The sequence below is a fragment of the Chinchilla lanigera genome, unplaced genomic scaffold (genome assembly GCF_000276665.1).
Source record: "Chinchilla lanigera isolate Chin_1 unplaced genomic scaffold, ChiLan1.0 scaffold00022, whole genome shotgun sequence".
Classification (NCBI taxonomy): Eukaryota; Metazoa; Chordata; class Mammalia; order Rodentia; family Chinchillidae; genus Chinchilla; species Chinchilla lanigera.
The window spans coordinates 19130357-19144374 of NW_004955423.1; the positions used below are offsets into that span (position 1 = coordinate 19130357).

The following is a 14018-nucleotide window of genomic DNA, read 5'->3' on the forward strand; positions in this document are numbered from 1 at the left end:
AGACACATCTGTGGGTGGGCATCTGCAGCTGGTGCATGGTGGGCCAATTGTGTCAATGTTTCTCCGTGTCATGGTAGTTCTCAACGAAGCAGTGGTGGCCACCCTGAGGGCTGGCTTGCAACAGGCCTCACCACCGTGTGGCTTCCTGTGCACCACAGCCCTCCTCCCAGGTGCCTGTTAGGCTGGGGGCCAGCCCAAGGGCCAGTGCTCCCTGCCCTGTGGCCTCCCGGGCACCAGGGGCCCCTTCTCCAGGGGCCTACGAGGCAGGAAGCTAGCCAGCCAGAAGACCGGGGCTCCCCGCCCCCACCCGTGGCTCCCTGTGCACCAGAAGCCCTCCTTCCAGGGCCTATAAGGCAGGGAGTAAGCCCTCCTGCTCACTTCTGACACACAGTTCCTACAGTTCTTTTCTCTTTGTGAAGCTGTTCTTGAAGTCCTTTTTCATGTCTTTAGTTGGACAGTTGTGGCTGTCTCAGTGTCCTGCACTGATTGAAACATCTACCTTTCATGGTCATTTTGACCTTAGGGAAGAACCAGAAGCCAGGTGGTGCTGGATGCACTGAATCAGGTAGAAAAGGGCACACTATAAGACTTTTCCAAGCCAGCCTTTCCATTGGCAGATACTTGGCAGCAGCATTCCCCATATTTTGATAACACTTGTTAAAAGCACTCAAGAAAATGCTTCCAGAAAGTTTCCAAAATCAGAGTGATGGGATAAATATGTTTGGAGCAAAGAGAGAGTATTTTGGGGCCAGGGAAATAGCTCAGAGACACAGTGCCTGTGTGGCAAGCACAAAGTCTTGAGTTTGATTCCCAGTACCTCTGGCTCAGTACTCCCCATGAATTTCTGCATTAAAATATATGATAACTCAGAAGGCTGAGGCAGGAGGATCATTGCGAGTTCGAGACCAGCCTGAACTACAAAGTGAGCTCAAGTCCAGCTTGAACTACATAGCAAGACCCTGTCTCAAAAAGACCAAAAAAAAAAAAAAATTACAGTAAAAGTTACATCACCACTAATCTTTACCAGCACTCAAAATACCTGCCTTCAAACACATTTATCCCATCAGTGTTGCCAATATCTTTTACTGTAATAAGGGTTTTAAAATTTTGCATTTATTAGTTCATTTTGATTTTTATCGGTTCACTTTTGCAGTATATAATGAACACATTCACCATGAGGCATTGGTACATATACGTATTAATTATACAATGATCAAACCATATGTATGCATATATTTCTTCCATATACTAAACTTTGTCAGATCCATGTGCTGCAAATACTTTCTGTCACTCTGTGTCTTTTCTTATCCTTCACTTTTATGGAAGAGAAGATTTTAGTTTTGGTGACATCTAGTTTTCTTTTTAAAAACCTTGTTGCAGCCATTGTTTCCTAGGTATTCTATAACAGCCTCTTTTACCATTCTCTCAGTTTTCTTCTCCAACTGATTTGATCATAGGATGTTATGGTCAGGTTCAGTTTTATATTTTTATGTGGATATTCAATTATCCTGCTGCTATAGCCACCCCTGCAGAAACAACACTGAATCTCACACAAATCTTAGTTCAGATGTAAACTCTGATGATGCTAAACACACCTACCAAGACATTATAGTACATTTTATTATTTGCAAAACTAGGATTTCTGGGAAGAATAGGGCCAGCTCACCAGTCTCATTTGTAAATGGCTTGGGAGAACTTGGAAAGGATTCTGGGTTGGACTTTAGATAGTGTTGAGGGAACGAAGCCAGAGTGAAGTTTCTTCAACTGGAATTAAACTCCAAACTAACACTAAGGAAGCGAAGAAGCACCTGGGATTTCTTTGGCAATCTGCCCAGCTAAAAGGCAGAAGGTGAGCAAAAGAAAGTGAGATTTAAAGTTTTCAGCTGTCAATCACTAAAAGAGTACAGTCAGACTGCATTGCATAAGGCATCATTTGTTAAAAGAATTAATATTTCCCCAATCACATTACCTTTACACCTATGTAAAATCTCACTGCCACTGGTGGACACTTTGCTAGAATTTCCCTTTTGTTCAAGTTGTTTATATATTTACCCCTGCAAAATCACCACAGAATTTTGTTTAATGTAGCCTTAGAGTGAGCCATTGGATCAAATTAATGTTCCACATTATTTATCCAGATTGCTTTACTTGTTCTAGGTATATTGAATTCCTATATTTGAATCAGTTTTAAATCAGTTTGCCAACTTTTACAGAAAAAGTTCTATGAATTATTGCTGGACATAGTAGTGCAAGTCTGTAATCTCAGCATTCTGGAAGTCTGAAGCAGGAGACTAACAAGTTCATGATTACTCTCTACCAAAAAAAAAAAAAATAGATTTTGATTGGTACTAAATGAATTTATAGATTAATTTGAGTGAAATAGTTGTTATTATTGAGTTTTCCAATTTATAATCATGTATGGCTTTCAACTCATTTATGTGTTATTAGGCTATTGATTTTAAGATTTTTTTTCTTCTTAATATAAGCACTTAACACCATGCATTTACTCCTAAGCACTCCTTTGGCTGAAATCCATAATGTTCATGAGGTCTTTCCACATGACTCCTATAAATCATAGACACACATATAGTTTCTTTTGCGATATTTATTTGAACAATAGAATATTCAGGGATGTCCTTCCAATTTTCTGGTTCCATAAGACTTTCGTAGTTATCTTGTGATTCATTTTAAACTTAATTCGATTGTGGGCTAGGGATATAGCTCAGCGGCATAAGCACTTGCCTGGCAAGCCTGAGGTCATTAGTTAGATTCCCAGTACAAAAAAAAGTGAAAATGGATTATGATTAGAGTGCAGACTTTCTAAATTATCAAATTGTAAAATTGTTGAGGCCTAATTTGTGACATAGCATAAGATTTATAAGAGAATATTCCAAATGCATTATTTTATAATTAGATATGAATTTCTAGTTATCTTTGTTAGGTCACATCAAATAAAAGCATGGTTTGAATCTTTCCATATACAAGATTAATAATATTTTTAAAATTGTTTTTGTGTACTTGGTGTTTATGGTAAACCAGTAGTTTTTAAGCATTTTGTTTGACTTTTACTAGTACATGTTTGCAGTACCTCTCATGACACTCACTATAGGCAATTGGTACATGTACGTACACATTTCAATTATTTTATACCACTTCTATCCACCTTCTTTTTTTTCCCAGCACCAGATTGATTTATTTATCTTATAAGGCAGTATTAATTTAATTATTATGTATACATATCGAAAAAACAGAAACAAGAAACATGGAAGACAATGGCAGTAAGTCCAGTATACTATTATTTGTTTCTTTGTTTTTTTGTTTTTCTTCCAGTACTAGGAATCGAACTCACTATCTTGTGCTTGCCAGGTAGGCATTTTGCAGCTGAGCTAACTCGCCAGCCCTCACAAGTGTACTATTAAATACATGAAGTGCATATTAACAGTGTTCAACTACAAGTGTGAATTTGTCTGTTTCACTTTGTATCTATGACGACTTTTGTTCCATAACTTTCAGCTTTAATTAGAGTTGCCACACATTTGACACCGTTGGTCTTTGCTTACCAATATGCCCATTCTTTGCTGAAAATTGTTTTTCTATCATTGTCAATACACTTTTCTTTAAGACTTAGTTTGATACCAAAATAGCCACAGCAGCTTGCCTATGCTTAGTGTTTCCATGCTTTCCTATGCTTTTATTTCTCCTTGTTTGTTTGTCTTCTGTTTCTAACCACCTTGAAAATGGGTGTGATTTTACAGTGAAAATACAAATTTAAAAAAGAATGTGACTACAGGAAAAGGCACATTGCTATTACTTCTCAAGATACTCCCCCTTGATTTGAAGACATGTATCCCGAACTTTTTGTTGTTTTCTGATGCAGTTCTTAGGTCTTCTTTCATGTCTTCAGCTGCACTGTCATGGCTGCCTCTGTGTTCTCAGCTGATTCCAACATTTACCTTTCCTGACTGTTGAATAAGTGTTTAAAGACACAGAGAAATGTTTCTACAAGCCTGGATTTTCATTGGATGGCACTCTGTAAAAGCATTCTGTATTCTTATTAGGCCTCATAAAGACACTCAGGAAAGAGGACTTCCAGAACTGCTTCCGAAAGAGGCAAGCAGAATGGCATTAGTGTGTTAAAAGTACAGGGAGAGTTTTGAGAATGATTGATGATGATATGTCTTTTATTACAATAATTTTTTTAAAAAGGTCTAAAAGTTCACCGTATTTTTTGATCACACCTATTTCTGCCTTGAAAACTTGACCATGCTGTTCTATTTCCTTTGCATTCATAGGGTATTTTCTGTGGATTTAGGAAGCATTGTGTTGATCGCTGCCATTCCTTGTCTTTTGCTTCTTTTCCTTTATGTGCTCATTCTCTTTCTATGCCGGTCCCTAATACTCCTTCACCCTATTATCTATAGGTCATTTTATTTTCTTTCATGTGTTGCTTCAGCGACTACGGTATGCATTGTAAAACTGCTACAGTGTACTAAAATTAAAGTTGTGCCTAGATCTTATTTTCACTGTAATTACCATTTCACTGTATTTGCTTAGCTTTCTGCATTTTGGTTCAGTTATTGTGTTCAACTGTCAATTAAGTCTTTAATTTTCAGGGTTAATTTCTCATTCTGTGGGTACAACTTTTACTTCTGAGATGTGACTCCTTGGATTACAGTGGAAAGTCATGGTGTTTGGAATCTCTCCACTTTAACGGGTCTGTCAAACTTTAAACTTCTCTGTAAAGGGCAGCTGCTCATAGAGATGCTTAGATTTCTAGACTTGAATCCCTTGCTTCCAACCATAATTTCTGATTTCTTCCCAAACATACACAGTTCAGCAGGTTAAGAAGGATTTCAAGGAAATTTCTAAGCAAATTTTGGAGTTATTTACGTGAAGTAAATATAAATTCATTACTAAAATGTGGAGGCTTAGTATGTCTATGCATAAGGTTCTTGAATTTTCCTAAATTCTTTTCAATCCTTTTCCCCAGACTTTTTCCACCAGCTCTTTGCAATGGCCTCTAGTTTTGAACACCTTCAATCAAAACTCTTGCTAATGCATTTGCATTTATCTAATTAAGAAAGTTTGAAAGTTCTTTGGTTTATTGTCTATTTGTCACATCTCACTTTAAAATCATCTACTTGTATTCTTTCCCTTTTGTTAGTTTTTATGAGTATTACTAATTTACATTATTCCTCAAAAATACTTCCAGTCTGGTTGTTTTGAGTTTGAGTTTGAGTATAAAATATTTGCTCTGTACTGACCTCTGTGATATTAGGGCTTTTACTTGTCTCTGTTTTGTTTAGGTTATTTTTAGGTGAAATTTCTTAATGTGCAATTAACACTGTAAAAATTATATGATTCAACAGCTGTGTACTCACATATAGCGAAACTGTTCTGTCTTCTTCAAAACTGTTTCATCACTTCAAAGGAATATCGTGTACCCTTTCACTTTTTGAATATTTTTCAGACATTCTCTCTGCTAAATCCAGTGACATGGCTTCATATGGCTTCTGTCATTTTCTTTTCTTCTCTTGAGAGGCCCCAAGTTTTTTGTTTCTTGGAATGCTCTGCAATTTTGGTTGAGAATTGGACAATATAAGTATTATAATGCGGTAACAACTCTATATACCAGGTTTTCCCAGGGTTTTAGGGATTCTTCTTATTCATTTGTTACAGGCTGTTGTAGTTACTTTTCTCCTTACTGAGACAAATTGTGCAACACTCCAAGTTAGAAGAGTGAAGGTCTGTTGTGGCTCACAGTTTGTAGAGGTTTCAACTCATAGCTGGCTGGCTGTAAGGCAGGTTAACATTGCAGAGGAAAAATAGTCCATGGTGTGCAAGGATGTTGGGGACCGAGCTGGGCGAGGCCACACAGAACCTCCCCATGGCAAAACAATGGCGCAACTTCCTTGTAAGGGCAGAAAGTAATGGGCTGATCTGTGGGAAAGCACTGGGTCTATCCCGAGAGTCAGTGCTCCTGAACAGGTCATTATGTCCCTAAGCAATGATTGTAACTGAAGCAGGAACTTTGGGGTTGAATCTAGGGCAAGGGTTTGGCTGCCTGCCTAACAAATCTGTACTTAAGTGCTTTGCTCAATAAACAAAGCCACTGGTTACCTTCTCCAGTCCTCCAGACCCTTCTGTCTTTAGTTCATTCCCTCCCGCCTCTGCCTGTTCCGTAGGTTGGAGCTGGACCCTGGAAGAAGGCAAAAGGCAGGAGGCAGCAAGAGCAGCAAGTAGCAGGTAAACCCAACAGCTCTCTTCTTTATTTCCCTTATATTCTATCCAAACAGGTAGCGCAGCACTCACACCCAGACAGGGCCTTCCCATGATCAACTCCCAGAACAATGCAGAACCAGTTGGTGGACTAATTTAGCAGTAACACCCTTGATCCCAACATCACACACTTAACCCCACATCACACACTTTAGATGCAGCCACCTCTGAAAAGTCTCACCTACAACTGCATGAGGCTTTGCGGGGGACCTTGAGACACAATCAGAATGCAAGCTATTGTCCATACATTGAGTAGCTTACCAAACTATCTTTGCAAACTCTAGCCCTTGTTATGTGTATGTCGCGGAGTTCTCTGCTCTGTTATCACCATGACAGCCAGAAACCTAACAGAAATTTCCTTGAGTGACAGAATCAAATTTAAAAGGAAAAAATAGCAATCAGTTTTTAAAAACTCTTTTGACAGATATCACCCGGGAAGCTGCTTCACTACAGTGTGGTTGAAACAACGGTCATCCTCTAGGCAGGGACTTCAGGGATTCACTGGATGGAAGAAAGCACATGCTCTTGTTTTGGCAGAGGACACCGGTATTGAACGTGCTGACACCAGTAGCCTGCATCACAACAGTAGGCTTCCTCCACAATGTACTTCTACATGGGTTAATCGGGGCTAAAAACTCACTGAATGTTATCAGCATCTTTCTCTGCCAATTTTTGTCCTAAATGCTGCTAGTGTTTGAGTAGACTATGCGGTTCCAAAACATTTAAGTCTAATAGCAAGATTTTATTTTTTTAAATGGAAGGGTACAATCCTGAAACTTTGCAATTTTTCATCACTTAGACACAAAGTTTTTGACCTTGGGACAAAAAGAAATATCTTTACCACTGAATATTTCTTTTGTGTGTGGTGATAGAAATTGAACTTAGGAATTCATGAATACTGACAAACGTGTTACCACTAGCTATACCTATTGCCATTCTACTAAATTTTTCAATGAAACCCTGGAAGAATTCACTCCCAATTATAGTCACAAATCTCCCCATTTCATTAATAATAATAACTCTTAAATATATGCTTTTAATGTGCACTAATTAACCCAAGGTTCTTAGAATGGCATAACTAAAAGTAGTGCTACATTGGAGAAAAAGTGAAGTTTGCAAAATCTGGGCAAATTACTCCAGTGAACAGAATTGAGAAAATAACCTACAAGTTCTGACATCTTGTCTGTTCTTTCATGAGAGTAATTTACATAGCTATTCCTTATCAGGAGTAGGGCTGAACCCACAAGACTAGGGAAAGTGCTAGAAAGACCAAAAGCAAGATTATTCTGCATTTGATCCATTTAAAGAAATGAGAAAATATTCAAAAGAAAGCTCTGCGAAAAACCGACGTATTTTTCAAAATGAAATATACAATATTTTAGTATAAGGATTTCCACTTTGGAATTTTTAATATGTTAGTACTTAATGTAAGTGAATCAAAGAATATAATACTGCTCCTAAAATTTAACTCAGGAAATTATTCTTTTCATAAATGCTTTAACTACCTTCTTTATATCCTAAAGGTCTTCTTATGCAATATTAATACATAGTCGTTTTATGTAAACTCATTTTGACAGGAGTGGCACAAGCATATGATTCATTTCCATTTAGATTCCTTACTTATTAAAACTAATTTAAGAAAAATATTCAGCCAGCATAATTTATTACGCAGTACAAAGACATTTGTATGATGCATATAGTTCAAACTTGATTTAGCATTTTAAAATAATTTATAAAATGAAGGAAACAACATACTTCCCTACTGACACATGTCTTCAAATGGAAAATATGTGCTAGAGATGAATAGATATCATACACTTCTCTCTGTAATGATTTGCTCTGCAAATGGAGACAGCATATTTTGAGGAATTTTCATTTGAATGAGAATGAAAAATTCTGAACATTAAAATGTGCTTAAATTGATTTCAGCTAAAAAAGTTCATGCTTTCTTGCACCCCCCCAATATCCATTGTTCCAGAATTGTAGCACTTTTAGTGCATTACCATTGCTTTTATTTCGAAGTGAAAGGATATTTGTGAGATGATTGATATGATCTAAAAGGAATTAGGGGGCCGATGCATTGTAGAAGGTGACACTAGGACATCAGCAGCAAGTGGGAAGAGTAACGTTGGGCATTGAGGTGTAAAAATCATGTACGAAATGAATTCTTATGTAGTCGTTTCATAGCAGATTGGAGTCAGCAACTTCAATAATTCAAGCAAAGATACTTGGATAATTATCTTTCTACTGTCTTTAAATTGGGATTATTCTGAAGGACAGAGGCCCTGGAACAAAACAAGCAAAAAAATTTTATGGAATTCATTCATTTACTCAGTCTATACTGATAGCTTTCTGTGTGAGTGGTGTTATTTCAAAACCATGGTTCAGATATCATTTCTGAAGAACTTTATATTGTATTCTATTTTTTGTTTGTTTGTTTCTTTCCTGTATCGGGAATTGAACTCATGACCTCATGCTTGCCAGGCAGATGTTGTGCCACTGAGCTAAATCCCCAGCTCCTTGAAGAACTTTATATTCTAATGGTGGAGAAAGACAACTTGAGACCTTGAAAGAGCAGTTTGAGAGTAGATGCAACACAGGAAGACATGGATGGTGTTGGTAATTGGAAGCTCCTGAGATCTACTGAGAAGATCCTTATTTGTTTCTAAAAGAGCATTGGTTTTTCTTTTTCCATTTTACAATTCCATGGGGCTTTCATTAGATAAATAGGTTAAGCATTTATAAAATTCTAACTTTTAAAAAGAAATTACTTTAAATTTAAATGACAGTCTTTCACTGATGAATCACATGTATTCCTCTGGTACCATAATTGTGCTAATGTAGGGTAAGATCAATTCAAAATTACATTGAATTAAGTAAGTTAACATAAATATCTGCTTCATATAAATGTTCAGGAAGGTTAAGATACTCTGAGTGTTAGGTATTTCTCCTTCACCCTCATTCTATTATCTGTAATACATGGTCGTAATTTCCAAGGCCACTTTATATTCTTTAACCACAACTAGCACTTACATTTCGGAAAGAAGGAAGTGCAGGAAGGGGGAATAGGCATTCTTTGGCCTGCTTGTAAACAATTTTGCCAGAATGTGATGTAGGAGGCTTCAGTTATAAAGCAGAATAGGTTATTTTGCCACATAACTACACCTGGATTCTTTGGAAGGCTGCAAGATATAGCCATTCTAAGCGACCATTATTTTTATGGTAGAGGTGACAAGAGATGTTTTAAAATGCTTTTAATTTGTTCATACCATCCATGCACAAATGTTTTCTAAATTTATATATCTTCCTTCCTGACACCTTAATGTACTTCCCAACTATTTACTGATGTTCAATTCACTTATGTATTTAACATATTGAATGCATATGTATATTAGTGTGTGCATGATGGATAAAATAGTAGCCATAATGATTTTTATCTTTACCTATAAACATCTTATGGACTAGTTGAGAAAGTCAGATAACATGAAATTATTTCACAGTTTCATCAGTCGTAGGAAAAATGTCAAATGGCATGTGACAAAACAAAAAGTCAACTAACTTAGTCTTGAGGGTTAGGAAAAGTATTGCAGGTTAGATGACAGCTGGGCTAATTTATTTATCACTAACTCAGGATTGATCCAACTAACGCTAAGTGAAATAGTGCTGCATGGTCCAACAGTATGAATGTATTGAAGCAGAGCAAGTTCAAGGAACAGAAAGATGCTGTGGTACCACCGGACAAGGATGGGAAGCTAAGGAGGACAGAAGACACTGGAAAAGCCACGAGGAAAGAGCTCTTGAGGGCTTTTGTGTCAGGTGAAGGATTTGGGACTTTTAGGAGAAGCAGGAAGTCATTCATAGTTTTACTGTAGGCGGCTAAGTTTCATAGAAATTAAGATACAGTTAGAGAAATGTTGAGCCCTCTAGAAAGCTAGCACAAAAGTAAAGACATCAGAATTTTGATGGGAGACACATGTGAAGAAGGCCAGGCCTCAAGATAAAAGTGCAATGGCCAGGCCTGAATGCCTCCTTATGAGATAAATAATAATTTGAGATGATATGGTAATTAGCACCACTTGGTCCAGGAAGTCCAGACAGGTATCAGTAGACAAGTTGGGAGACCAGAGGATCTGGCCCTTTCCCTTCCCTAAAATGCCTTTGTTCTTTCCATGTATCCTTGGGACATGACTCGTTTCTCTCTTGAGGGGCTGGGGATTTTGCTCAGTGGCACAGCACCTGCTGGCAAGCACGAGGTTGTGAGGTCAGTTCCCGGTACTGGAAAAAAAAAATCATTTCTCTCTTGGATCAATATTCGCTAAATGACTGTACTTGTAATCCTATAAGTTAGAGGTAGTTTGACCCGTGTTGTACCCACATTGTGACTTTGCTATACAAGTTACCCCTGACAAAGGGCCTTGGTGGCCACCCCAATCAGGACCCCTCCTGGAAAGCCAGGAAGTATTCTTCTCACCTTATTTCTACTAAAATTCTCCTAATTTCATCCTTTGGTTTTTGACTTCATTCCTCAAAAAGTGGGACCAGGAAATGGGCATATTTGACATCTAACAGTTTCAGAGTCCTATTTCTTCTGTATCAGTTTAAGAAAATTTCTTTTCTTAAAGTGTATGGGAAAATCAATATTATTGTAAGGATTAAAAAGGACAGAAAAATGGATAATCTAAATATTAAAATTTTCTGTAAAGCCATTGAAGAACTATGCTTACACAGAAATCTATACAGAAATCTAAATTTCAGAGGACAAGCCCTGCCAAAGTAGAAATATGTTAAAACATATTCAGAGGGGCTGGGGATTTAGCTCAGCGGCAAAGCGCCTGCCTGGCAAGTGCAAGGTCGTGAGTTCGGTTCCTGGTACCAGAAAAAAAACAAAAAACAAAAAACAAAAAACAAACAAACAAAAAAAACATTCAGAAACTTACCTGGTATCATATGACACTAAATCTTCACAATATGGTTTGTATAAAAGGCAGTTGTGAAAGTCAGGTTATTTCCTGAGGATGTAGAAGCCATTACAAGTGGAACAGTTATGCCTAACTCTCCTGCAGAGTGTATGCTGTAAGGGTAAGTACAGTAACCAGAGAAGGGTACTTTCCAAGGTACACTCAAGGCCTGGACCCTTATTAGTGGCTGCAGATCCTACACTTTGTAGGAGGGGGTAGGGAAGAGAAGCTTCCAAGAAATGCATCATTAAGTTTCTTGCATCTGAATTGCACTTTTCAAGTTGATGGAAAGTGATAGAAAATTTTCTGTGGGCTTATTAAATACATATCTTCATATTTGCCACAAACCCTAGGAGATGCTCTGAGATTCTAATGAGACAAGGGGATTTCTCCAATCAATTCAATACACTTTTTTTTTTGCAAGAAATCCTAACAAGTTTTTTTCCAGAATATTATACACATAAAACCATATATCCAGGGTATACTTCCAACCCCTTTAGAATAACCTTCCCCAAGGAAATCAGATTGTTTATATTTTTCTTTTTCTTTTTTCTTTTCTTTTCTTTCTTTCTTTCTTTCTTTCTTTCTTTCTTTCTTTCTTTCTTTCTTTCTTTCTTTCTTCTTTCTTCTTTCTTCTTTCTTTCTTTTTCTCTTTCTTTCAGAATCAACCAGGTGTGGTAGCACACACCTATAATCCCAGCACTTGAAAGGAGGCAAGAGGAAACTCACAAGTTCAAGGTCAGACTGCTCTACATAGTGATTTCAAGGCCAGACTGAACTAAAATCACACACCAAAGCAAATAAACAACAGAACAAGTTTGATTTTGCACATTTGCTAATAAATATAATTTTTCAAAGATCTAAATTTAATCTTATATTTTTCTTTATTTTTTTCTAAGGTATACTGCAAAAACACTTGGGCTAGAGGGATGAGACATGGTAAGACAAAAAGTAGAGAAATGGTGGTCTTTGGTCTTCTACTTTCTTTGATTAAAAAAAATAGCTACCATATTTCTTTAAAGAGATAATGCAAAATGGAGCCATTCTACAGTAAAATTAGCAACATCAATATAAGAGTAGTACCTAATACCTAAGGAAGTTACCAGTTCCATCACTATATCATGGGGGGTCCTGGAAAAGTCTCCTAACACACATCCTTCTCAACTTTTATATTTGTAAAATGTAGATAATAAAATGCAAGTTTGGAATTCAGGCAGACTTCTATGCAAAACATAGAGGCAGTATGCAAAAATGTATTAATCAGGGTAATACTTTAATAAAATATTGTAAACTAAAATAAATGCAAAATCTCAATAATAAAATTTCAAAATTTCACATAAAATCCAGGTGTGGTAGTGCACTCCTGACCACTCCAGAGGCTGAGGCAGAAGGACTGCCGCAAGGTGGATGCCAGTGGGAGCTACATAGTGAGTCCTAGGCCGTCCTGAACTAAAAAGCAAGACCTTATCTCAAAAATAAACAAAATGTCATATAAAGATAAGGTCTGAACCTGCACTCATTTCCTGGGGATTACCCTAATCCTAGACCTGATCAAAATGCTCACCTCCTAAGATTATTATAGAAATCTAATGAACAATAAGATTTTTAAGATATTTAAATGAGTGCAAAGAAATAAAATTATACCCTTGTCTCATTTAAATTTGAATTAGTCAATGATTTCATAAGGAAAGTGGCCATGTGGGTACACATGTATAATTCAACAGCTTATTTCAAAGACTTTCTATCTTTCTTTCTTTTTTTTTTTTTTTCCCAGTACCGGGAATCAAACTTTGGACCTTGCACTTGCCAGGCAGGTGCTTATGCCACTGAGCTATATCCCGGGCCCTGATAGCCTATTTCAGAAGTGGAAGTATAACATACAAATGAACAGGGATGCTGGTGTGATCAGGCAGCATTTCTATGGCCTGAGACAGAAGTAAAAATTTTATGCTAACAACACCAGTGCTCGGTTATGGGCCTGTTATCTACCACTTCAGCATCCTAGTGCTCTTTGTTTTGAGGCATAGCTGCACTAGCAGATTAATGATCCTCTCCTACATTTATCATTTTTTGCAAGCAACAAATTCATATATAAACGCCAATATAGAAGTTAATGCAAAGCATGATATAAATAAAGAGGAGAAAGAGGCATTTTTTCATGAAATGAAATATGAACATTGTGAGTCCCTTTATATGCTAATATTTTGACAGTTTTTGAATGAAAACTAACTGCTTGTGTGAGGAACAATAGCTTGCAAATTAGCACAGGGGATAAATTTCTATGAGCTCAGTAAAATCAGAGTTTTAACACTTTAGCCCGGGAAATATGGGTAATTTTTGCTGAAAACTTTCAGAAAATTTTAGAGAATACTTGTGGCTTGCAAAATTGTCTTAATAGGGCATTCACATCTTCCTAAATAAAAATAGCAATGCTAGAATTTAATTTTATATTTGACAAAGCTGCTACTTAATAATAAGTTTTTTTAAATTGAGAACAGAGAGACCGAGCAATATTCATATGTATATATAAATCCAATAATAGTTGTTACCTTCAGAATTCAAAAGTTAAGGATACTGTTTAAGACTTGACTACCTGAATTCAAATGTTTGTTTTGTGGCTTAAGACCTGTATGTTGTGGGGTACCTTACAACACTGTAAACATCATATTCTAACATTTTTTCATCTGTTAAGTGGAAATAATATAATGTAGTTAATATATGTTTAACACTGATTAAAATGTACATCACATACTGTGTAAAAATGTTAGTCATGCTGAATAT

The 14018-nt window shown here is 36.8% G+C and overlaps 1 long non-coding RNA gene across 1 annotated transcript in view; it reads left to right on the forward strand.

Moving 5' to 3' along the window:
* LOC106148524 overlaps nucleotides 1-6859 on the forward strand; it is a 67224-nt gene extending 60365 nt beyond the window's left edge. Inside the window, exons 3-4 of the long non-coding RNA XR_001234055.1 lie at nucleotides 6186-6246; nucleotides 6704-6859. This is a non-coding gene — a long non-coding RNA (uncharacterized LOC106148524). The remainder of the gene's footprint in view (nucleotides 1-6185; nucleotides 6247-6703) is intronic.
* Nucleotides 6860-14018: the final 7159 nt, after the last annotated feature.